General features: G+C 44.0%; 1 protein-coding gene across 1 annotated transcript in view; it reads right to left on the reverse strand.

Moving 5' to 3' along the window:
- The window catches only part of LYPD6 (LY6/PLAUR domain containing 6), a 63,822-nt gene extending 38,300 nt beyond the window's left edge, over nt 1–25,522 (reverse strand). The window contains exon 1 of the mRNA XM_058193114.1: nt 25,158–25,522. The gene's annotated coding sequence lies outside the window, so the exon portion shown is untranslated. The remainder of the gene's footprint in view (nt 1–25,157) is intronic.
- Nucleotides 25,523–26,354: the final 832 nt, after the last annotated feature.

The raw sequence follows: 26,354 nt of genomic DNA on the forward strand, positions 1-26,354 counted from the left end.
GAAGAGCCCTCATGAGCCCATGCATATGCACAGGGAACATTCAAAGAGGCATAGGATAATCCTTACAACAGTAATAAGACGTAGGAACTGTTGTTGAAATTCAAGCATCTCTCAAAAGTAGCAATACTGGTGGGAAGCTGAAATTCAACAAAATTTAGAATGACTAGAGTATCCCACTTCTACTGTATATTTCTCTTCCTATAAAATAAGAGTGGCAAGCAGAATACTTGGGGTGTTAGAACAGATCTGGCTCAAGAGGCTGATGCTTCAATGGAATGTCAGATTAATAGTCAATAAAAGAAAAAAAAATGTGGGCCAGATCAGGGGTCTCCAACCTTGGCAACTTTAAGACTTGTGGACTTCAGCTCCCAGAATTCCTCAGCCAGCTTTGGGAGTTGGAGTCCGCAAGTCTTAAAGTTGCCAAGGTTGGAGATCCCTGGGCCAGATGATCCTGTTTTCCTTCCTTGTGAATCAATCAGCAACGCTCTAACTTCTTTAGATGCAGCTACAGGTTCCCCATATTTGTAAAAGTACTACTGAAGAAGAAAAGAGCTACTAATTTATTTGTGGAAGCTCAACTATACTTTACTATCTGCAAGCATCCAAAGATGGAATACAGTAAAATGGTAGCATTTAAAAAGGACAAACACTCAGAAAACACAGAAAGGACATCAACCCAGAACATTTACACAGCAATAACAATACAGGCATACTCTGCAACTTCACCTAGAATTGAAATTTATATTGGCTTAAAATCAATTTAAAGTCCCTCAGAACAGAAACTATTTAGCTTGGAATCAAATAGGGTATCGTAATCACAAAAGAATCTCTCTTAAATGATTCTTCTTTTGAAAGTGTCTCTACAATTGAGCCTATGATTATTATTTATTTGTTGCATTACCTCACCTATCTCACACAGAAGGATGCACACAGGTGTGTGTGTGTGTGCATTCAGCAACCCAATGCAGTAGATGAAACTAAAAGAAAGAAATTACCCTCCCTCTGCCACCCTGGCTGAGCACATGCACTGTGGACTCTAGACAAAATAGAAACAAATTCTGACAGCAACAACACCCCAGGTTCCCCTAAATTTCTGTTTACCTTTAAATGTGCTCCCAGAAAGCTGAAGCTCCCAGTCTGAGCACTTCTAACCTTTGTGGCTGAGAAGGTATTTTTATCTGGAACCCCTCCAAATCATAAAACAACAATCTAAGCATCATGCTGGCTCTTGCTAAAGCAATACTAGTAGCCCAAACGAAGATTGAAACATGCTTTAAGTGTTAATAACACGGCTGGGTAGCATCTGGGATTCAAAGGCAAAAGATACTTTGCAGGGCACAGACATGCAAATTTAGCACTTGTCTGCAATGCCTTAAAGTATCTACACCTTTTCTATAATTCAGACTCTCTTTTATATGCTAACAAGCTCTAGAAGCCCACTTTATATCATTTATTTGAAGATCAAGAGACAGCAATTTTTGTGGACAACTTTATGAAGATCACTGGCTCTTGATCTTTAAATAAATGATATAAAATGGGCTTCTAGAATTTGTTGGCATAAAGTCAAGTCTTCATTGGAGATTTTAGGGATGGGTACTGGGATATATATATACATTCACTGCCCAACGGCCTATGGAGAAACCTTTAAATTTATTTACAAACTGGGACACGAAGTTAATCCCTGGGTTTAATTAGAGGATAGGTTTCAGTGCAATTGTTCAAAGGATTCACTCTTTCACTAAGAAGAATGCCACAAATGGAGGATAACACAGGTGATGGTAAAAGTAAGAAACACTGCAGTGTGTTAATGCGATTTCCAGTTTATACAAGGAATGATGTAGGTGGAAAATGCATTTTTGGTTGAGATACCTGCTACCTCAAACTCAACAGTCTGTGAAGTAGAGAGTGCAGTTAAACTGGGATGAAGAGTTTTGTAATTTTTGACTTTACCTCTGCAGGGGTCCTTCTTTTCAGGATGATGTATTATGTCACTCACTTCAGATTGCGATATCTTTGGAACCTCATTCACTGGTCAGTAAAGAAAGCCTGGACCCATGACTTCAAGCTTTACTTATGGACCCATTGGTGACTGGCCCAAATTCAGCCAAGGAATATAATTCCTAATACTAATTTACTATATGTACAGGTAGTCCTTGATTTACAACCACAATTGAGCCCAACATTTCTGTTGTTGATACATTTATTAAGTGAGTTTTGTCCCATTTTACAAACTTGTTTGCCACAGTTGTTAACTGAATTGTTGCAGCTGACAAATTAGTAACCCGGTTGTTAAGTGAATCTGGCTGATTTTGCTTGTCAGAAGGTCGCAAAAGGGGATTGCAGCAACGGACATAAATATGAACCGGTCACCAAGCATCTGAATTTTGATTATGGGGATGCTGCAACGGTTGAAACTGTGAAAAATGATCATAACAGCACTTTTTTTTAGTGCTGTTGTAACTTTGAATGGTCACTAAATGAACTGTTATAAGTCGAGGACTACTTGTTAATGGAGCCAGATTTTCTGACTAAGAGATCATTTGCAGCAAGATATCAATAAGACTACACTGCCCTGGGAGTTAACAATACAGTACAAAACAACAACACAAAGCAATTTTGAGGTTTAACACAAGAAACTGAAGGCCAAAGCCATGTACTGACACCGACCACTTCATAAATCTCCTCTTAGCACTATCACTGAAGACCAGGGTCCTACCTGCTTCCTATCCCTTGTTGTCTTTTCTGTGAAAGAGGACACATGTTCTGTCTGCAAGCAAATAACTAACACACTGACAATCCAATTTACGGTTCTTCACAAGTTGTGATCAGTAGAATCTGTCTGTTGGTTTGCTGAAGACACATTTCAAATCCTAAAATACACAAATGTTAGTTATAAATAGTGCTACAATTTCCTCCTTACATATTTGTGCTCATTTTAAGCATGTGTTATTATCTGAAAGGGTTATAGGTTGCAATGGTTCTCAGAACTCATTCTCATTGTACTCCAGGAAAAAAAGAATTAAAATAAGGGGGGGAAATTTAGGGGGGAAGGAGAAGGATTTCAGAAGATTTCATTTAATTTTTCCAGGAGAAATTGGGTGAGCAATGAAAGAGTTTAGGCAGCATCATAGTATTATAAGATATACCCAGGAACTAAACACAGCACACAGCATTTTCTTTCCTCACTAGTCACTCTGGCCTTCACTGTGGCCTGGGCCCATAACCTGTCAGAGTTTAGGCAGCGTGACTAGTATTATGAGATAAACCCAAGAGCAAAACACAGCACATAGCACATAGAGCCTATAGATCAGGGATGTCCAAACTTGGCCGCTTGAAGAGTGGTGGACTTCAACTCCCAGAATTCCCCAGCCAGCAACTTGCTCATATTTCTAGCTCATGCTGGCTGGGGAATTCTGGGAGTTGAAGTCCACCACTCTTCAAGGGGCCAAGTTTGGACATCCCTGTTTTAGATAATTAACAGTGGCTTTATCTACAGCCAAATATATACAGACTTATACGTGGTAAATACCCGATCATACAGCTACTGACACAAGGAGAGCAATGAGATACAGGATGAGAGAGAACATGAGGAGAAGGGAGACATCCTCTAATGGCTTCCCTTATATAGACAGCTTCTTACCCAGCTTCTTAAAATGGCAGTAACCCTGCTGCCTCATTCCCACTGCATCAGGTTACAATTGCCTCCGCTTACAACCTTCCATCAGGCTACAGCTATTAAATCTACATAGCCTGACAAGCAAGCAGAATGTTAACATAAATTTCCTCCATGGAAAACAGTTTATTATAGAATGAGGAAGACGTTTTTAAAGTCAAGTGTTTAGTCATTCAGCATATATGTTATGATTTGGGGAGGTGGAGAAAGAAACGTGCAGCAGGACAATAGTAACCAAAGTTACTATTGTCCTGCTGCAAACCAAACACTGATCTAAAGCATGATTGGCTGGAATAATCTCTGTTAAATATAATATTTCTGAATAAACATGCACAATGTTTTTAAACAAAAGAGGAGACTTTTGTACAAGTGGTCCTAAAACATTTGAACAATTTGATCTCTGACTATTGGAAATTATTTCAAACAGCATACTTTAATGCTTTCATACATGATGCATTTTATGTTAGGTTTTAGATTAGGGTTAAACGTTAGTAAAGTTTCATAAGAAAATTTCAAACTTCATCATATTTGCTCACTATATCTTCCCCTTCATCCGAATCCTAGTTAGAATAAAATGGCATCAAAATAACTGGAAGCCTTACCATCTGTTTTGAAGGGAAAGGTTTTGCTTCAAAAAAACAGAGAGAAAAAGCAGTACAGGAAGAAAATGCATCATGATAACCACTTCATTAAAAAAAAACTACCTAAAGTTCCTTAATAACAATAAATATTCTCTCTTCTTCCGCTCAAAACAGACTCATTTAGATTCCTCCTAGTTTTGGTTTCCATAAAGCCTGGAGCGGGGAGCAATCTTCCCAATTATATGAGATCATACAAATTTTATGCCAGTTTCAACCACGTAAACCCATGTTATGCAGTGCTTCCTATTCCCCAGTTAAAGGACCCTGCCTTTGAAGTCAGTAAAAGTACAAAACTGGTATCAAATGTGCAGAAGAAGCTGTGAAGAATATTAGAAATCCCACTCTATGCCTTTGAGTGATAATTGTCTTGCTGCTACAGAATCATCCCTGTTCTTCAAAAGGATGATGAAAAAGTGAGGGAGGGAAGGAAGGAACTGCAAACTTCTCGAAACTGATCCTCCAGTGCACTCCCTTAAACAAATAATGTCCAACAGGATATTGTTAGGAAAAATGAAAATAAAGGCAAAAAATTAAGAACAGACATCGGTCACACATAAATTATATAATCTAACCCTGAAGGATTGCCAGTGCAGTACTAAACTGGATCTGGTGCCTTCCACATCTCTTGAAGTATAATTCTCTTCTTTTTTTCCACGTACGATTTTTCATGGGAATAGTAAAATAAAAGGATGTTCAGTTAATGAACTGATCTGAAATTGTTCTGAAACTGCACTACAGGTAGCCCTCGACTTACAACCACAATTGAGCCCAAAACCCCTGTTGCTAAGTGAAATATTCGTTAAGTTTTTCCCCATTTTACAACCTTTCTTGACAGAGTTGTTAAGTGGATCTCTGTAGTTGTTAAATTAGGCAAACTGTTGTTAAGTGAATTTGGCTTTCTCATTCGTTAGAAAGTCACAAAAGGGGATCACGTGACTCCAGGACACGGCGACCGTCATAAATATGAGTCAATTGCCAAGGATTTTACTGGATTTTGATCTCATGAGCGTGGGGATGCTGCAATGGCCATAAGTGAAAACTGGTCGTCACTTTTTTCAGTGCTGTTGTAACTCCAAAGAGTTTCTAAACGATTGTAAGCCTAGGACTACCTATACTGTACAGAGAAGGGACATAAATTTTAAGCTCTAATTTGATCATAAGTCAAGGACTACCTATAGAGGCAATTTTCATAATCACTGCTAAGCCCCTGTGTGATCCATATACCGATCTAACTAAGCCATTGGTTAAAACAAACCATGCCTCAGCCAATGTGTAGATGCCAACAACAGCTTGGTTCTAGAGCAGCGGCGTCCCACCTTTGGGAACCAGGGACCGGTTCCTTGGAAAAAGGTTTTTCCGCAGACCGGAGGGGATGTGATTTCGCGTGCTGCCTGCATCCCACGGATGGGGCCTCACTTGTTCACGCGACCCAGTTGCTGACATGCCAATCCACAGAACTGGTGACCCCTGCTCTAGAGCTTCACCACATAATAGAATGAACTTTAGATCGAAAGTTCCAGGCTCACCAAAGTCATTTCCTATTCAAGCTGCACAGCCCACAGAACTCTTATCAAGATTTGTATCCAGGACAATCCAGGAAAGTTCCAGGCCCACCGAAATCCTATTCCTATTCAAGCTGTACAGCCCACAGAACACTTTCAATAGATTTGTATCCAGGACAATCTTTAGAGCTGTAATTGGAGTCTCTGGCACAGAGATTTACCCATCAAGCATTACTTCATTGATGAAGGAGTCATGCTTCCTAGCCAGGGGACCTAGGAATTTAGCAAGGAAGTCTATTCCTCCTTGAACAGTTTTTCAGCTAAACAAAAGTGATGCCATTTAACATAAACGTATTAAGCAACACAATTAAGAGACCAAAATAAAGAGGCCTTAACAATGCTTGTTAAGTAATTGGATGCTTCCGAAAGCTAATCAAGTGCAAACTAAAAAAAATTTTTTAAATGTTTATCAAAATAAATGTTCTTCACAGCTGATGATGGAAAAAGAAGATGAACAAAGAAAAAATAGAAAAAGAAATTGGCCCAACCTAACCCTGTATTTTTGAATGGAGTTCGTAAGAAAGCCAAATTAACAAAACAATCCTTTTCCTGAAATGTGAGAAAACTAGTGTTTTTGTACCATGATTCACTATCTTATATACACTTCTCATAAATAAGCCTCTTTGTTCACTTTGCTGGCAACTCTGGAATTAGGAAATATGCAGAGCTTTTCATCTCCATATCTTGGGTTTTAGTCCAGGTCTCATATAAAGGTGCTCTGGGGTAAGTTACTCTTTCCGTCAATAGCTTAAGGATAGAAGGGAGGCAAATTGCATTATCAGTTGCCAATACAAATTTTTCCTTACTTTTTTCACCATCAAGCACACTCAATTTCTTTTCAAATAGTCTCAAACTGCAAGTTTGCTTCTAGGTTCGCCAATCTTTTAGCAGTTGCCAAAGCTGGGGAATTGTGAACATGTTTGCTAAGAGAGTTCAGTCTGACTTCAACACTGGTGTGTACACAATTGCACTTTAAAGCTTCAGAATGCCTTTATGTGAGCAAGGTGTTCAAGCAAAAATATAGAATATTTGTGCAACCGTTATACATGCCCATTTTTTCCCCCAGCAGAATGCAGTGCATTATCAGCGATAGCCATTGTTTCAGGAGCTCTAAAACAGCATTTGTTTCAAAGTGTTTGTAGTGTGTATTCATTAAATGTTTGCCACATGAAAAGAACTGGTGTAGGTCAACTTCTTAAGTACATCCACTACTTTAATCTTTATCCATGCCATGGACTTTGACAAGAATATACACAGTTGTATTTAAAACAGAACAATTAGAGTACACTTGTATTAGCTCTTGTATTTTATTTAGCCTCCTTTAAAAACTCCCTGTTGAACTGAGTCAACAGCACTAAAATGTACATATTTTAGTATTTTAAGATTATTTATTCATAGTTGAAGTCAAAACAATTTTCATTTTGTGGATTTTATGTGCACTTAATCCCAATTGCTCTTGGCATCTTTTAAAGGTATAAACATACAAGAGAATATTTTATTTATATATAATCTTGATAAAGCTGTCGTAAAACTTTAAGATACACGAGTATGTGTATGTGTGTGTGTGCGCGCACACACACACACACACATGCATGTATATCATATATTCCCATGAAATGTGGGAGGGCTGCAGAAATACACTCCAAAGTTATGCTAATTGATTGGTGCTGATTACATCATAAAGCTTTCAGCCATTTTTATACACTGGGGAAGAGTGAGTAACTCTCCTTCATTGCACATAACTAATATGTAATTAATAAAAATTACATGATGTATCCATGGCAGCAAACCACAGGTCTCTTAAATCATTGAATAGTTTGCCAATCAACATTCTTGGCACAATCTAATTTCACTAAGATACAATGTATAACCAATGAGCCTATAGGGAATTAACTTGTATTTCTAACTAAATTGGATTTTGATCAACGTACAATATCAATGTACGTTTATTGTGGAGTCCCTGGTGCTCTCTGAGCTTGGGAGTTTGCTTGCAGACATTTCATTACCCAACCAGGTAACATCATCCATGCTAATGACTGTGTGGTTTGCTCCCTGTTTATATGCAGTAGGTTACTCTGCCGATGTGTCAGCCCCCCTGGGCAAACCAGATAGGAAATACAATCACATGAGCTAATTCTACTTTATTTTAAGATCACGTGACCAGAATCTTGCATGTCTAAAATGCAAATTTTTTCCTGCCACTTTTAATCTCCCAATCAATTAGAGTGGGTCCTTCCTAAATTTCTTCCTCTGAATGTTATGGGGTTTCTCCACACACCCCACCAAAGCTGGCAAAGCAAGCTACTGTATATAAACAGGGACCGAACATCACACTTACTAGAGCTGATGATGTTATCTAGTCAAGTAATGAAATGTCTGCAGCAAACAACCAAATTCAGAGGGTACCAAGGACTCCACAGTTCAGTCCTGGGCTACACAGATTCTCTTCCATTAATGTATGCTTATTATTAAGCATTATTTTCTGTTTGTCTAGAAAATACCAGTACCCTTGTACTTGAATAATCAAGAGTTTTATTGAACGCTCACCGTTAAGAGTTTTACTTTGCAGTCTCTGTCTTACATGAATTCTCATTTATTAAAAAATTAATAGTAAAGAAAAATAAGTTGCAGATAAACATTCACTAGATTAGGTAAATCCAAAAACACACCCCAAAAAAAGAAAAGGATTGTTATCTTGTTTGAGGATCCTTTAGAAATGTTATGATCCATGTGGACATCTCTGTGCATCTCAGACATAAAAAGAAGCAGCTAATATGGTGCAAAGCTATAGACTAATAGGAAATCTTATGTGAAAGTATCTTAGCTATGCCTGCAGATATCTTGCATCCAGGGGTGAAATCCAGCAGGTTCTGGAGAACTGGTAGTGGAAATTCTGAGTAGTTCAGAGAACTGACAAATACCACCTCTGGCTTGCCCCAGAGTGGGGTTGTTCTGTTTCCCTTCCCCCAATACTCCCAGCAAAGAGTCCGTCAGAGGCCTTCCTTTTTTTTTTCCCTTTTATTTACATAGATACATGTCCTGGCCACGTCTACCCACGGGCCTGCCAAGTTTCTGGAGATAACGAGGAAATTATAGATAAGGCCAGAATTACTCACGAATATATTCTTTCCTCCATTGAAATAGTTAGCTCGCGCCAATTCATTAGCTCGCGCCAACTCATTACTTTGTCCAAGACAAAAAACCAGGAAGTCCCGCCTCCTATTTATAGTCTCTGCAGATGTCACTGCATGACAATTATGACTTGGCTTTGTCCCAACTCTTCCGCTGCTGCGCACGGCGATTACGCTCACGTGACCTTGCATCGCTCCAAAACTGTTCTTGGGCGTTGCCAAATCAGAAGGAGGCTCCATGGAATCAGGCTGTGCCGGCCCTCCCCATCCCTTTGAGTGGGTGCCAGGGAGGAAAGGGCTCAAGAGAAGCAGGGCTGGCCAGGTCTTCTCCTCACTTTCTGAATCATCCGAGTCCAGGAGTCCGGGTCCAGGAACCTGGGTCACAACACTATCCTCACCGCAGGGCCCTTCCCCGGGCTGACGATCGGGATGCGGTCGGGCTGGGTTCTGCTCATGGAAGGCCTGCACCAGGTCAGGGGCATGAGCGTCGGAGGCATCTACCCAGGAGAAATCAGTCCCGTATCCCTTCCACGCGATCAAATATTGGAAACGACCCTTCAGCCAGCGGGAGTCTCGTGACGCTGTGGACTTCAGATTCCTCTGATCCGTCCTCGGCGACAGTGACGGGTGCTGTTGGGCACCGAAGGGGACTCGGTGTGGTCTCAGGAACCAGAAGGGACCGGTGAAAAACGGGGTGGATCCGCATGGATCGTGGCAGGGTCAGTCGGTAGGCTACTGGGTTGGTGACTGCCTCGACAGGAACGGGCCGATGAATCGGTGGTCCAACTTCTTTACCGGGCGGTCGGACGGGAGGTGTTTGGTGGAGAGCCACACCGGTCTCCAACTGCCAGCGGGGCGTTGCCCGTCGGGAGCGGTCGGCGGACCGTTTGTAATCCTCCTTTGCCCGATTCAGCTGCTGACGTACCAACTGTTGGACCGCATGCAATTCCGTCAGGAAGGTCTGCGTTTCGGGAACAGGAGAGTCCGGTGGTGCCAGAGGGAAGAGCCGCAGATGGTACCCCACATTGGCAAAGAACGGGGTCATCTGAGTAGAGGTGTGCTGAGAGTTGTTAAAAGCAAACTCCGCCAGGGACAGGTAGTCGGCCCAGTTGTCCTGTTGCTGGTTGATGAAGCAACGGAGATACTGTTCCAGTATACCGATGACCTTCTCTGTACCCCCGTCGGTCTCCGGATGGTGCGATGACGACAGACATACCTGCACCTCCAACGCGGCCATCAGGCTCTTCCAGAAGCGGGCTGTGAACTGAACTCCGCGGTCCGAAACCACCCTGTCCGGTAGACCATGGAGGCGGAAGATGTGCTGCAGAAAGAGACGGGCCGTTTTTGCGGCTGTGGGCAGTCCGCGGCATGGGATGAAGTGTGCCATCTTGGTGAGCATGTCCACCACCACCAGCACCGTGGTGAACCCAGAGGACGGCGGCAGGTCTGTCAGGAAATCCATAGAGATCCCCCCCCAGGGTCTGTCGGGTGTCGGCAAGGGTTGAAGGAGCCCGGGAGGGGCCCCCGTGGCGGTCTTGGCTTGCCGGCACGGTACGCAGGATGTCACGTAGGCATGTATATCATGCCGCACTCGGGGCCACCAAAAGGTCCGTGTCACCAGGTGGAGGGTCTTGAAGAACCCAAAATGTCCTGCTGCAGGGTTGTCGTGGCACTGGGTCATGACGAGGGCTCGGAGTGGTCCTGTGGGTACATATAATCGCCCCCGAAACTTGAGTAAGTCCTCCTCCAAGGTCCAAGGAGACGTGGGGCCCACCTCCGCTCTCCTTTGCTGCGACCAGGCGTCCTGGCGCTGCGGCCCTCGCACCTGGGCCCGCAAGTCCACTGGCTCCCGTGCTGCGGCCAAGGCTTCTGCCGGCAGCACTGTCCGTGGAGGAAGGGGGTCCTTGGCGCAGAGGTACTCTGGCTTGCGGGACAGGGCATCCGCCCTCCGGTTGTGACCGCTGGGAATGTAGGTCACGCGGAAGTTGAACCGGGCAAAACAACGACCACGGATCTGCCGCTGGTTCAACTTCCGAGCTGTGGTGAGGTGCTCGAGATTCCGATGGTCCGTTCGGACCTCCACCTGATGTCGGGCCCTCCAGATGGTGTCGCCAAGCCTCGAATGCAGCCTTGATAGCCAGCAACTCTTTTCCCAGATAGTGTAGTTGCGCTCGGAAGGTTGAGTTTCCGGGAGTAGTAAGCGCAGGGAAAAGTGTGCCACCATTCGCCGGAGCCTGTAGCAGCACCGCTCCCAGAGCCACATTGGACGCGTCTGTTTCCACCACAAAAGGCGGGCGTTTTGCGGCTGTGGGCAGTCCGCGGCATGGGATGAAGTGTGCCATCTTGGTGAGCATGTCCACCACCACCAGCACCGTGGTGAACCCAGAGGACGGCGGCAGGTCTGTCAGGAAATCCATAGAGATCCCCCCCCAGGGTCTGTCGGGTGTCGGCAAGGGTTGAAGGAGCCCGGGAGGGGCCCCCGTGGCGGTCTTGGCTTGCCGGCACGGTACGCAGGATGTCACGTAGGCATGTATATCATGCCGCACTCGGGGCCACCAAAAGGTCCGTGTCACCAGGTGGAGGGTCTTGAAGAACCCAAAATGTCCTGCTGCAGGGTTGTCGTGGCACTGGGTCATGACGAGGGCTCGGAGTGGTCCTGTGGGCACATATAATCGCCCCCTCCTCCAAGGTCCAAGGAGACGTGGGGCCCACCTCCGCTCTCCTTTGCTGCGCCCAGGCGTCCTGGCGCTGCGCCTCTCGCACCTGGGCCCGCAAGTCCACTGGCTCCCGTGCTGCGGCCAAGGCTTCTGCCGGCAGCACTGTCCGTGGAGGAAGGGGGTCCTTGGCGCAGAGGTACTCTGGCTTGCGGGACAGGGCATCCGCCCTCCGGTTGTGACCGCTGGGAATGTAGGTCACGCGGAAGTTGAACCGGGCAAAACAACGACCACCGGATCTGCCGCTGGTTTAACTTCCGAGCTGTGGTGAGGTGCTCGAGATTCCGATGGTCCGTTCGGACCTCCACCTGATGTCGGGCCCTCCAGATGGTGTCGCCAAGCCTCGAATGCAGCCTTGATAGCCAGCAACTCTTTTCCCAGATAGTGTAGTTGCGCTCGGAAGGTTGAGTTTCCGGGAGTAGTAAGCGCAGGGAAAAGTGTGCCACCATTCGCCGGAGCCTGTAGCAGCACCGCTCCCAGAGCCACATTGGACGCGTCTGTTTCCACCACAAAAGGCCGGAGCGGGTCGGGATGCCTCAGGACGGGTTCCGTGTGAAGGCTTTCTTGAGGGCTGTGAATGCTTCTTGCTGCGGGGACCCCACCGAATGCAACCTTCTTCCTGAGGAGCTGGGTAAGTGGAGCTGTCAGTGTGGCGAAGCCGGGATGAAGGTCCGGTAGTAGTTGGCGAAGCCCAGTAGGCGCTGAACATCCTTCACCCGACGAGGGCTTCCCAGCTACACAAAGCTTCTACTTTACATGGGTCCATGGCTATGCCCTCGGGCGAGATGATATGCCGAGGAATTCTATGGAAGTCCGGAAGAAGACGCATTTCTCCAGCCGCATTGAGTTGTTGCTCCCGCAAGCGTTGCAGAACCAGACTGACGTGTCGAAGGTGGCTTTCCCTGGACCGGGAGTAAATCAGGATGTCGTCGAGGTAGATAACCACGAACCGATCCAACATGTCTCGGAACACGTCGTTCATGAAGTGCTGAAAAACGGCGGGAGCATTGGTCAACCCAAATGGCATGACAGTGTATTCGTAGTGTCCGTATCGGGTGCCGAATGCCGTCTTCCATTCGTCTCCTTCTCGTATCCGCACCAGGTTGTAGGCCCCCCGGAGATCGAGCTTGGTGAAGATCGTGGCCTCCCGCAACCTTTCCAGTAGCTCCGGGATGAGCGGCAGGGGGTAGCGATTCCGCACCGTAATGGCGTTTAGCCGGCGGTAATCACAGCATAGGCGCAAGTCCCTGTCTTCTTCTTCACAAAGAGGACCGGGGCCGAGAGAGGGACTTTGAAGGCGGATGAACCCTCGGGCCAGGTTTTTGTCCAGGAAGTCCCTGAGGCGGCCAACTCGGGCTCCGACATGGAATACAGGCGTCCCACAGGCAGTGGTGCGTTGGGCAGAAGGTCCACGGGCAATCGTGGGGCCGATGCGGGGTAGTCGGTCCGCCTCCTTCTCGCTGAACACGCCGGGCGAAGTCCGTCAGCTCAGGAGGCAAGGTGATGGCAGCGGTGGGGACGTTCTGGCCGGCACAGGTGTGGCGGATGTGATCGACGCACTGCAGACTCGGGAAAGAGATGGTGTTCCGCGACCAGGCCACCTGAGGATCGTGGGTCCGAAGCCAGGCCATCCCAAGGACCACAGGAAAATGAAGGTCCGCCGTGACATAAAACTGGATCGCCTCCTCATGGTCCCCAATAGCCAGGCGCAAAGGCTGGGTGGCAAATTTAATGGGGCCGGACACCAGTTCTCGCCCATCAATTGTCTCTACCCGCATCGGAGGGTCCACCGGAACCACGGGGACCGCAAACTGGGTCACAAAGGCCTGATCCATAAAGTTTGTTGTGGCCCCTGAGTCCACCAGCGCATGCGCCTGGAGCCCGTCCGACTGGTTCCCCAACCATATCCGTGTGTCCAGAATCAGATGCCGAGGGGGCCCAGAGTCTACTTCCGCAACGTCCAGTGGGGGCTTAGTACGTGCCCGACCTAGGGTTTCCCCGAGGTCGGGCCTGCTCCGTTTCCCGATTGGTCACGCTGTGATTCGGGGACCGGCGTGCGTGCCCCACTTCGCTTTCTGGGGCAAGAAGCGGCGAAGTGGCCGGGCTCCCCACAGTACAGGCACAATCCCCCTTGGCGCCTCCGGTTCCGCTCCTGGGCTGTCAGGCGAGATCTGGCCGCTCCCAACTCCATGGGCTCTTCCGCAGCGGTTACAAAACGTGGGGCGACCCTGGGTGCTGGTGGTGCAGGAAGTGGGGGCGCAGATGTCGACGGCGGGTCCCGGGGGGTGCGACGGGACGGTCGCCGTTGCAGACGGGCATCGAGGCGGAGACAAAGGGGCACCAAGTTGTCGAGGGTCCGCGGCGCCTCCACGCGGGCCAGCTCGTCTTGCAATTCCTCTGAGAGTCCCTCCTGGAACGCGTCCACCAGCGCTGCATCATTCCAGTCAGAGTCCTGGCACAAAAGACGAAATTCGGCGATGTACTCCTGCAGGGGGCGTTTCCCTTGACTGAGTTCCTTAAGGCGCCTGGTTGCCGTCAGCATTCGAACGGGGTCCTCATACATGGTGCGCAGGTGCTGCCAAAAACGCTGTTGGTCCGCCAGCAGGGGGCTGTCCTGGAGCAAGAGGGGCGTGGCCCATCGAGCAGCCGAGCCGGAAAGAAGGTTAATCACGAAGGCCACCTTAGCCCGGTCGTCTGGGAAATCCTCTGGCCTCATAGCCATGTAGAGCTGGCACTGTCCCAAGAAGGTCGGGAACATCTCAGGCTGCCCAGAAAACTTATCCGGCACGGTTACGGGGCACTTGCGGGGAGGGGGGGGGGTGGGAGGATGGGGGGGGGCTGCAGGCACATTCCTGGCAGCAAGTTGGCCTGCCAAGTGAGCCACTTGCTGCTGGAGCTGTTGATTAGCTGCTTGTAGCTGCTCTAACTGCTGCTGTACCTGCTGCTGATCCATCTTTGGTAGAAGATGTTTTAGTCAGGTCTTGGACAAAATGTTCTGTTTCCTTCCCCAATACTCCCAGCAAAGAGTCCGTCAGAGGCCTTCCTTTTTTCCTTTTATTTACATAGATACATGTCCTGGCCACGTCTACCCACGGGCCTGCCAAGTTTCTGGAGATAACGAGGAAATTATAGATAAGGCCAGAATTACTCACGAATATATTCTTCCTCCATTGAAATAGTTAGCTCGCCAATTCATTAGCTCGCGCCAACTCATTACTTTGTCCAAGACAAAAAACCAGGAAGTCCCGCCTCCTATTTATAGTCTCTGCAGATGTCACTGCATGACAATTATGACTTGGCTTTGTCCCAACTCTTCCGCTGCTGCGCACGGCGATTACGTCTACGTGACCTTGCATCGCTCCAAAACTGTTCTTGGGGCGTTGCCAAATCAGAAGGAGGCTCCATGGAATCAGGCTGTGCCGGCCCCTCCCCATCCCTTTGAGTGGGTGCCAGGGAGGGAAAGGGCTCAAGAGAAGCAGGGCTGGCCAGGTCTTCTCCCTCACTTTCTGAATCATCCGAGTCCAGGAGTCCGGGTCCAGGAACCTGGGTCACAACAGGGGTGGGAATGGGATTTTGCAGTATCCTTCCCCTGGAGTGGGGTGGGAATGGAAATTTTGCAGTATCCTTCCTCTGCCATACCACGCCCATCAAGCCATGTCCACAGAACCAGTAGTAAAAACATTTGGATTTCACCACTGCTTGCATCCCAATCATAGATCAATGCTGAATATGAGGAGAAAGCTCTTGACACATCCATCCAGTCTGAAGGACTGAGTCAAAAGCTGGAAGCCCCTAGCAACAAGGGCAGGACTTAAGAACGCTGACAGACTCAGTCCTTCAATCTGAACAGATGAATATAACCCATACCTGGCTGCTGTCTCCGCCACTATGGAGAATTCCTCCCACTCTGTTTCCCAAATACTATATTGGAATATGAGTAGCATTGAGATTTAGGCTTCAGAAGCACTATAGAAGAAGACCAGCCATGTATTTCTGGTTTCTGCCAACACAACAGTAATAAGATATAATATGTAATAAAAGAATTTGTATGACAACTAAAAAAAGTAGGAGGAGGAAGGAGTATTATGTATGTTTGCCACCTTGAGCTATTTATAAAACTAATAAAGGAGGGATTAAAGACATATTTTAAAAAATCCAACTATGCCCACACTTGTAACCTGTTTGCACAACATTCATTTTGCACTGGATTTTGGAGAGGCAAACAGGTAAATGGAAAAAGGGAATTATTTTGTACAAAGGTAAAGAGCCTTTAGCTGAAGCAATAACTTTTTTCACATCTGTACACAAGGTGCTACTGGACTCCAAACACATCCATAGCTTATTAATTACCACTTGTTAAAGAAAATTTGATGATGGTATGTGCAGCTATGAGGTAGAATTATTAAACATAATTTTAAAAGCTTCAGAAGCAGCAAAATGTAAATATAGAAATCTTAAAACAAATGGTCTTCAGGTCATTAGGAAATATGCACCATACAATCTAGAACAGCAAGAAAAAAACATAAAATCCAGGGAAAACCTGAAATTACAGAAAGGGTAAGGAATCTGAATTCTACTGCAGAAAGATTAGGATTTTATTCAACATTGTTTTCAGACAAGGACTCACTTACAAATTTTGAAACTTTTTGTCATGTAATGAAACAATTGTAGACAACTATTCAAAGACAGATTGTTCAATGGAGCTATAAACAATTCATTGAGATTTTAACGATACCTAGCCCTTGAATTGCAACCCTAATGGCACCAGCCCATTATGATTGTAAATTGTGACAGTCATACAGCAAGTTACCCTTATGACTGACTTGATTTTATGATTTATGAAGACAATTGTTCGCAAGAGATTGATTTTGCCAAAAAAATATGGAAGTAAATGCCAGGTTTTGGCAAAAACATCATAAAACACAGTCACATGACTGTGGGATTCTGCAAATGGTCGTAGATGCAGGCTAATTGCCAAGTGTCCAAAATGTGGTCACCTGACTGCAGGGAGGGGAGGCAGCCATTAGAACTTCAGAACCAAATACCATTGGGAGAGACCACCATAACTTTGAACAACTGCCAAACAACCAGTCACAAGTCAAGGACTATCTGAAAAGATGTCAAGCTACTAACTATGGTGGAAGAAGATTCATTTTGACAGATTCAGGAATCTTAAAGAAAGCTATTCTTAGAAGCCACTACGTGCAAAGAGACTATTTCTTTTAAGCTTGTATATTTTGGTCATTTGGGCCTTTCTTGTTATATAATCAATAATTGTGCATAACCCTATGAATTATGTACTGTTCAAGTATGAAATCGGATAGAGAAAAGACCAGCACAATAGAGATGCACAAACTTTTCACAGAAAATGTTAATTGGATACAGCCTTGCTGAAATTTCATGCCACCAATCAGCTACAGAATATTTCTTTCAAGTGGTAACTATATAGAAAATACTGCCTGTAATTTAAAACTTATTTTATTGGTTCCATCTTACTAGCAGAGAAAAATAGGTTGAGGCTGTTTAAAAAAATGCTTTTAAAGGGTTCTAGCGGTCAGGCAATTCAGCTGGAATCGTCAGAAACCTTTAAAAGCATTTTTTTACAACCTCTTCGGCCAAAGAGGTTGTAGAAAAAATGCTTTTAAAAGTTAAAAAAAAAGTTGGCCATGCCCACCCAGTCACATTATTTCCCCCACAGAACCAGTAGTAACAAATTTTACATTTCATTATTTGAATTTTGATCAGTCATAATCAAATAATTCTATAACCTGCTATAGCTGAAGAAAAGAGAGGGAAGGTACCGGTAGAACTGGTACAAAATGTTTTGCACGTGAATTTAATTTGCTCCGTGTTCCTCATCTGTGGAGCTTTTCAGGGGCTTGGTAATCATTTCTCTCTTCATTTTCTTTCAGCCCCTAGTCAAAACAAATATTTTGTTTGCTGCTTGTTAAATATATTCCCAGTGAGCCTTCAGGAAGCTTACTAGCATAGTGATGGGTCCAGTACCTTAGGCTGCATATCAGAACAACTAAGCATTTAAATACTTTTTAAGGCTACTTTGCATGGCACTGAATGCACCCAGCAAACAAACAAGGTTTACAAGAATTTAACATTCTAACCCCAGTCATCATAAAATATAGAAATACTCTAAAACTCCAGAACTCATCTTTAAGAATGCCTAGAGGATTTATTTCCTGAAAAAAATTTAAAATGTACATAATATTATGCTAATTGACTCTGTTTATATGCTGGAGATATCAGAACAATTTTCTAATGCTAATGCCAAATGGCACATTTGCCAATTGCATCACAGATTGTATGTTGTGGATAAAAAAGTAAATCCATGGTATTAACTGCCATCATGAGAGATCTACCTGGTAAAGTAGGTGTAAGTGTACATGGTGTAAAATGTGTAACAGTGTACACAGATTTGCACTTAAACAAACTGGATGTAGCAACAGCACTTCGCAACAGCACTTAGACTTATATACCACTTCACAGTGCTTTACAGCCCTCTCTAAGCGGTTTAGAGTCAGCATATTGCCCCCAACAGTCCGTGCCTTCCTTTCCATCCTCAGAAGGTTGAAAGAAGGTTGAGCTGAAAACGCACCTATTTATTCAAGCGGGACTGGATTGAAATTTTATTGGGGTATTTATGTTTTAAGATTTTAAATGGTTTTAAAATTTCGGCCACATTATAATATTTCTTTTTAACCTCTTTTTAATGTTTATATATTGAATTTTTACTTGGCCCTGAGTCCTCCGGGAGAAGGGCGGTATAAAAATCGAAATAAATAAATAAATAAATAAATAAATAAATAAATAAATAAATAAATAAATAAATAAATAAATAAATAAATAAATAAATAAATAAATAAATAAAGCTGAATCAACCTTGAGCCAGTCAGGATCAAACTGCTGGCAGTCAGCAGAGTTAGTCTGCAATACTGCAGTGTAACTGCGGGGCCACCACGGCTCCTTATCCATTGTCCAATGACAATGTAAATTCATGACAAAATTACTTACAGCAAACCCACCATATGGAGTAATGTATGCAGTTTCAATCTTCTCTAGGGTTGCCTCATCATTGATTAGGGAGAGGTACTGTAGGTCTTAGGTGGGATGAACAAAGGAACTTGAGAGTATATGACATGTATATTATATATTGTATATGCATTGTATAATCCCAATCAAGTCACTAATGCCATGAGGGTCAACCCAGTTAAAGCAAGAAGGCATGATATATTCAGCAGCAGTGATTCAGAAAGACGCTGGAGGCAAATGTTCACTTTTGAGAGAACAGCAAAGGCATGATTTTGTACTGAGGAGAAAGCAGTAATAAACCACTCCTGTATTTTACCATGGAAATTATAAGGATAGACAATATGAAATACATGACAGTATAGTGCCTGATTTAGGGTGCCATTCAAAATGGAGTTGAGGAAGAGTTGAGGATGTTTCCAAGCATTATTGGTGTTTAGCACTGGTTAAATTAAAACCTTCTAGATGTCTAAAAATGCAAAGCTGCAGAATTACGGTGAGAACATAGAATGTAAAAAAGCATGAATAGGGAAAAATTCAAGGCAAGAAAAGGTAAACATCAATTGCACATTAAATGAACTGGACTGGATTGGACTTGAACATTTTTGGTTGGAAGAACATAGTGATTACTACTCAGCACATAAAAAAGAAGGAAGCTACCATCTTGTTTCCTTAGTCAGAATGGATATAGCAATACATGACAGTGCAATCAATGACAATAATATTAGACTTCATAGTCAACCTTTTAATATCATGATTATCTAAGTTTATCCTCCAAACATTAATAGAGAAAAGGATGAGTTTTTTCTGGTCAAGTTCAATCTGAAATCAATACAACATGTTGATTTGTTGCTTGTGCTTTTTAAATTTCACCATAAAAACATATAATGTTCATAAGGACCAGGCTGGGAGAGAATGTCCTGAAGAAAAATGTATGTAGCTAGTCGGACACTGCACATAATCATAATCAATGATACAATTTCAATGACACCATATGAGTGACAGAAACATATCCAGGAAACAAAAGGCAAATTATGTTCTCTTCTCTTTACTTTTATGAGTTGATCTCACAGAAAGAATTCATGATCTCACAGAAAGAATTCATGCTTGTAAGTCTTGTTCAAACAATACAATATAAAGGCTGTGTTAACCATTAAATGCTCCTTGTGCATTGAATAATTAAGTTCAACTAACAGATATACAACTAGCACAAAACCACAACAAATAAACTTTAGCATGAAGAAGAGAGCAATACAGTAATTATTTTTGGAATAAATACCTTCAGGATTTTTGAAATCTACAATAACATCTGTTTTTGATCTCTTTGTCAAGCCAACTTCTGAAGCTTGGTGCCCTCTGCGAACTTAAAAGGCTATCAGCATTAAGGATGGATAATTTTATTTGGTCCACATTTTTAAACAAAACAACCTTTTTTTTTTGCATCTCATAAGCTAACGTGATCAGAACATATTTATTCCACAGAACGGAAATTCAACTTGAAATTCATACAAAAATGGATGTATTAGAAAAAACTTCATGCAAAAGTTGCAGGCTAATGTCAAAATTGGATGTAATAGAGTCTCAACACATGTCAGATTACACTAAATTGCACCTGCTCGAACTGTGACATATAGCATTAATATTTCACATCCTACTGTCTTTAAAAGTTAACTGAATAATTCTCTCTAATTTCAATTGTGTGGAGAAGGATAAATTTTAGATTGCATCCAATGGTGACTAGGGATTAGGAGAGTGCGTTTATGCCTGCCTAAAATGCATAATATTCTAGAGAGTACCCTGAATTTAGGATAGATTTTGGGGAACCAATAAAGCTGCAGTGGGTAGGAAGCTGATAACCTGCTGAAATGTAAACAATTTGCTATTAGCACAAAAATACACAAAAGAAGATATAAGAAGGTATGCTCTCCAGGGCATACAAGCCCTGAAGCATATCTAAACTCCTGAGGGTCATTTTATATTCCTCAACCGAGACCTTCATTCATAAAAGTTCTAATCTATTTGATAAATGATATATTATATCAACAACGGCACCATAAACTGTAAAGCTATGGTGTTGCAGTCACCACTCTATATTTTTATAGACTTGTTTTATCGAAAACATTATATTCTTGTACAACATTCAATAACATCGGACATTTCCAGCAGCACTGCAAATCACAGAAGCCCATCCTCAGACATGATTCTGCAAACATAAATTCAGTTTCCAAGCTCTTGATGAATCCAATTAATGGTGTTCCACCAGCATGATAATCAATTTCAAAGCTGTTCTAAAAAATGAATTAGAAATGGATCACTGGATGTTTTGTAACATATTGGCAGGGTTTCTTATGCTCAAATGCTAATCATCAAAAGTCTCCCAGTTCTCTGCCCTCCGATCGGCAGTAATTGTGAATATCCTTGATCTGCAGTAACTCATACGTAACTTGGCACGGTGTATATTAAATGGAATGCAATCAATGAATGAGTTCACCCCCTTAGCCAGAGCTCGCCCCCACCCCCAATTCTGTACTTGATTCTGACTGTTTACAAGACTGAAGCAGATCCTGCTAACCAAAAGTCTGTCCAAATCTGACATACACCCAACCCGCATTGCTCTTAACCATTATGTTACCTGCAAGCCTTCCAAGCTAATCAAGTAGATATGATTGCAAGCATCTGAATTACTTCATTTGACTTCGAAATATGAATCACCTTCACTGAACAAAGCCTTTTTTTTATAGATGCTGTCAGATGGTACCGAACAGGTGGTATGATGCCAGTTTTGTAATAGCTCCCTTAAATCTGTCATATGGGAGATGGTAGAGCAGAAACCGTTTTTGAGAAATAGGGCTTGAAAATGTATCCTCAAAGTATTTTATTTTAATAGCTCATCCTCAGCTCCCGTGTCACAAAGAGGTTGTGCTAGCTGCTCAGAAAAGATATGGCATCCCACCGCTTTCATTTCATCGTTGCGGCAGCTGAAGTCAGCTTCATGTGATCTGGAATGAAGGGCTGTTTCCCCTCCAGTGGTTTCTCCTCCAATTTTCAAATTTTTTTCACTACCGGTTCTGTGGGTATGGCTTTGTGGACAGGGCATGGCTGTGGGCGTGGCTTGGCAGGTGTGGCAGGGGAAGGATACTGTAAAATCTACATTCCTACCCTACTCCAGGGGAAGGTTACTGCAAAATGCCCATTTCCTCACAATCAGTTGGGATTCAGGAGGCAGAGAATAGATGGGGTGGGGCCAGTCAGAATTTTTATTACCGGTTCTCCAAACTATTCAAAATTTCCACTACTGGTTCTCCAGAGCTGGTCAGAACCTGCTGAAACCCACCTCTGTTCCCATCTTATCTTAATGCAGGTCTTCCCCATCAGACAATGTAAAGGAGATGGAGAGGAGCCTTGAGGTTATATGGTCAAGGTTGAGGACTACCTTGGCTCCATTTGACCTGGTGGGACCGCTATGGGACTATTCCTCCCTGTACAGTCATTGAGCATTGAGTCTCCATGGCCATTTAGCTGCGAGAAAGACATTTTCTTTAATTAATTTATATGCCACCCATCTCACAATCATATGGATCTGGGTTCAAATTGTTGGTCCAAATTGATGACTTCTTCTTCTTCTTCTTTTTTTTTTTTTTTTTACTTTTCTGGAAGACTAACATGCAGACGGCTATTCCTGTGAAACTAATTCACCGATGCTATCATTTGCAGGTTATTTGGACTGCTGCAAGTTGAAATTTTGATTTCTGTAAATAGGCTTCGAATGTAAGAAAACACAAGAGATAAAATTGTAACGCTAAATAAATAAACAAACAAGCATTATCTAAGGCAATCCAAAAGATACTGGCAGGCTCAAGCCTAGTGATGAGACAGTAAGAACCAATCAAGTTCAATTCTTTATTTACTTACACCTACTGGACAGCATTCCATGCACCTTTGGCGTTTAGTCATGCAAGCCACGCGACCAAGGCGATGTCTTTGGACAGCGCTGGCTCTTCTGCTTTGAAACGGAGATGAGCACCTCCCCCTAGAGTCAGGAACGACTAGCACATATGTGCGAGGGGAACCTTTAGCTTTACCTTACTAGATAGAATTGTTCAAATACAAACTCCAACCTACTGGATACATTCTGAGAGAATCTAGGGTAGAGTTACCCCAAACCTCCTCTCCCCACTCCAGCTTGGAACTGCGTCTCTTTCTGGGAAAGCTTTGAGTTGATCAACTCCCCCTCTGCTACTGCAGGTGCACATTCCATCAGATGCTAAGCTATGATTGTGAATAAGCATAAATTCTTGTATTTTCAAGGATTAATCTTTAAAAACAAAGATTTATCCTACTATGATTTGTTCTTTTCTTTACTTATTTACAGGGGGGGAAATACTGTCAGATGCCAAGAGGAACTGCTTTCCATAGGCTGATATGAAGGCTCACATTATTCTTGGATAATCCTATATAAGAAATTGTTCATTTGCTGAAAACATACACCTTTGATATTTGATAAAACTTCACATCCAATGCTGCTGATAAATATTTAAAAATGGCAAAATGGAATTCGAGATAGAATTTACATGTGTAATTTTGATGGCAATTAGTATCTGTTTAAATCGTTAAGGTAGGCCTCTATGAGGAAATGCACATGTAAATGAAGTCTAGTAGTTCAGGTTTATGCAGCTATATTCATAGCATCAAAGGTGCTTACTTTCACATAAATGTGCAAAACAATCTACTTGTACAATATACAACTCTGTTCTGAATGTTGTGTTTTGATTTTTCCTTATATCACTGTTCTCAGCTTATGGTCCAAGAGCTGTTAATAGTCCACATTTATACAGCAGAAGGTTTCTAATGACAATGCTCAATATAATAAATTACCCTAATCTAAATTGGAAAATTTAGGCATCCTCCTTCCACACCACACAAGATTTCAATATCTACATCCAACATTTCACATACACTTCACAAGCAGAAACACAAAAATCTCATGAAATTTAGGGTACTGAACTTTTTAATAAACGTTTTTAAAATTCAGAATTTTTTTTTTTTTTTAGAAATCATCTCGGAGTGGGTGTTATTTGCACTGCCAGTTCCTATCTGATAGTGGATCTCAAAGGGGTCTGATGGTGTTATACTCTACATAAAAATTGGGAACTCCTACCTGAAATGATCTTTACTGCATGAAACACTGTTTATGGTGAAACATTTTGAATGCATTTGTTTCTCACCGAGTACAAATATATAGAATAGAATAGAATAGAATAGAATAGAATAGAATAGAATAGAATAGAATAGAATAGAATAGAATTTTTTATTGGCCAAGTATGATTTGTCCTGGTGCATATGCTCTCAGTGTACATAAAAGAAAAGATACATTCATTAAGAATCCTAAAGTATGCTAGCTTTCAAAGATTAAATCCCCTTCCATTAAACTTTAAAAAGAAGGGATGGGATTACTAGGGGGGAGGAATTAACACCCATTCAAATATTTGGGGGGAAAAACATATTAATATGGGATATACACTTACATTCACCCAACAGATGAGCCGCCGAATTAAACTAAGTTTAACAAGGTTCTGCAGACTTAACGTAGTGCAAAGCTTGCATCATTGACCAAAACTGGCTTAAACCCAAGCACTTCATCTGTGCTCTCGTACACGCGAACAGTAAACCCGATCGTTCGTCTCTAGCGATTTCCAACGGACTATCAATAAAGCATACACATACAGGAATACAACCGCGTGTTAAGGACCCACCCTTTTAAACTTTAAACCTCCGAGTCTTCCCCTCCCCCCCCCCCCCCAGTTTTCAGACCCGCGCTAATTCTTTAACCGGGCTTTGAATAACGTTCTGCAGTCACGGAGCAAAGAAAAGTTTTTTTTCCCCTTTTTTAACTTTTAAAACGCCGATCGGTTTTTTAAAAAAAAGGAAAAGAGGAGACAGAATTCCTCGCGTAAACGCATCTTGACGCTGTGATCGGCAGCGTCAAACTTGCCCCGGAAAAAGCGAGCCTTTCTCTTTCTCGAACCTTTAAACCTCGCCCGGGGAAGGGGCAGAGCCCTTGGGCCACCATCCCTTGCCAGTGACACTATTACAAGCAGGAAGCCAATGCCCAGCAGAAGAAGGGAAGCGCCCCGCTCTTGAGCAGAGCCTTGGACGTGCCAACTATGCCTCCGAAGGCAAAAATAATTTTTTTTAAAAAATCATCTGTTGCTGCAGATCGCGCTGGGAACTCAGCGCTCAACAAAGCCTAGTCCGGGGTTCAACGCCGAATGCCCCCACATCCTTCACCCTCCTCTGCTCTCCGGCTGGTTACAAAATAAAAAGAGAGAGAGAGAGGAGGGAAGCCACGCGACGAGAAAGAACGTGCGATCGCCGGACAGCAGCCCTTTACTCACCGGCTCAACGCCCCAGACCCCTTCGCCTCCGGCCGGCCAGCCTGCCTGCCTGCCTGCCTCCCTGCCACCCTTTCCCACGAGCGCACAATGCAGCGAGGCTGGCGGCGTGCACTGCAGTCCTGCCCGGGAACGCTCAGCCTCCCAGACACTTCCCAGCCAGCCAATCAGGAAGGCCTGACTCCACGCTAAATTCTTGGACTGCTTTGCCATTGGCCGGCCAATTAAGCGAGGTTCGGCGGAGGCGAAGGTGTTGAGAGGAGCAGCTGAGGGGCTTCGAGCTCCTGGAGTTGAGGACTGAGGAGTGAGGCGAGAGGTTGGGTCTGCTAGGCGGTTGAGTGTTGGTCAGCTTGGAGCCGGACAGTCGAAGCCAGCCGCGAGGGGGCGGGGGAGCATAACCCCCTCTTACGCCTGGGGCCGCCGCTCCGAATGTCTCCAAAGGTTCCCTGGTCATCTATAGGGAAGGGAAAAAGGGGTCTAATTCAGACCTTGGTACCGGATGCTCAGCCTACAGAGTGCGAATCGCCCCCGCCGTTACTACCACCCATTTTTTAAGTATCTGAATCGAGACCAATCTCCCGCGCAGGGGAGGGTGGGGGAGGGCTTGGGGCTGGAGGCTTGTCCAAGACTACACGACCCAAACGGTCTCTCGGCGACGAGATGGGGCTTCGGGGAGTCTTGCGTGGGGCTGGGGGACGCGGAAGGGAACCCCCCCCAACCCATCAGGCTTGGAAGACAAAAATATGCGCAAGACAAAATTATAGAGAGCTGATACTGGAGAGCAGATGCTGAAAGCTCAAGGCAAAAATATGGAGAGCTGATACTGGAGCAACCTAAAGTTAACTCTATTTGCTGTAGCATCCTGCGGCGCATCGTTTCTTACTCCTCTTCGCATCGTGTCACTACTCCCGGAAAAAGGAACCGTGGGATAAATAGATATTGGTGCGCTAAACCCTGAAGAACACTAGTATAGAGGAAGGAAAGCTGCAGGTCTTTAAACTGTGCTTAGCACATCTGCCTTGGGGCAGTCCTGTTGTAGTGACCCTAGTTGCTACTCAAAAACCAGCAAGCAGCCATCATTGGTATGGAATAGCCAGCTGGAATAGCCAGCAGGTGAGTAAACAGAGCAGCTGATGGCTGTCCCCAATAGCCCTCTCCCTTCTGGACATGGCAGCTTGCAGCTGGTGATGCTGCTTGGTT

Source organism: Ahaetulla prasina, chromosome 1, assembly GCF_028640845.1.
Source record: "Ahaetulla prasina isolate Xishuangbanna chromosome 1, ASM2864084v1, whole genome shotgun sequence".
Classification (NCBI taxonomy): Eukaryota; Metazoa; Chordata; class Lepidosauria; order Squamata; family Colubridae; genus Ahaetulla; species Ahaetulla prasina.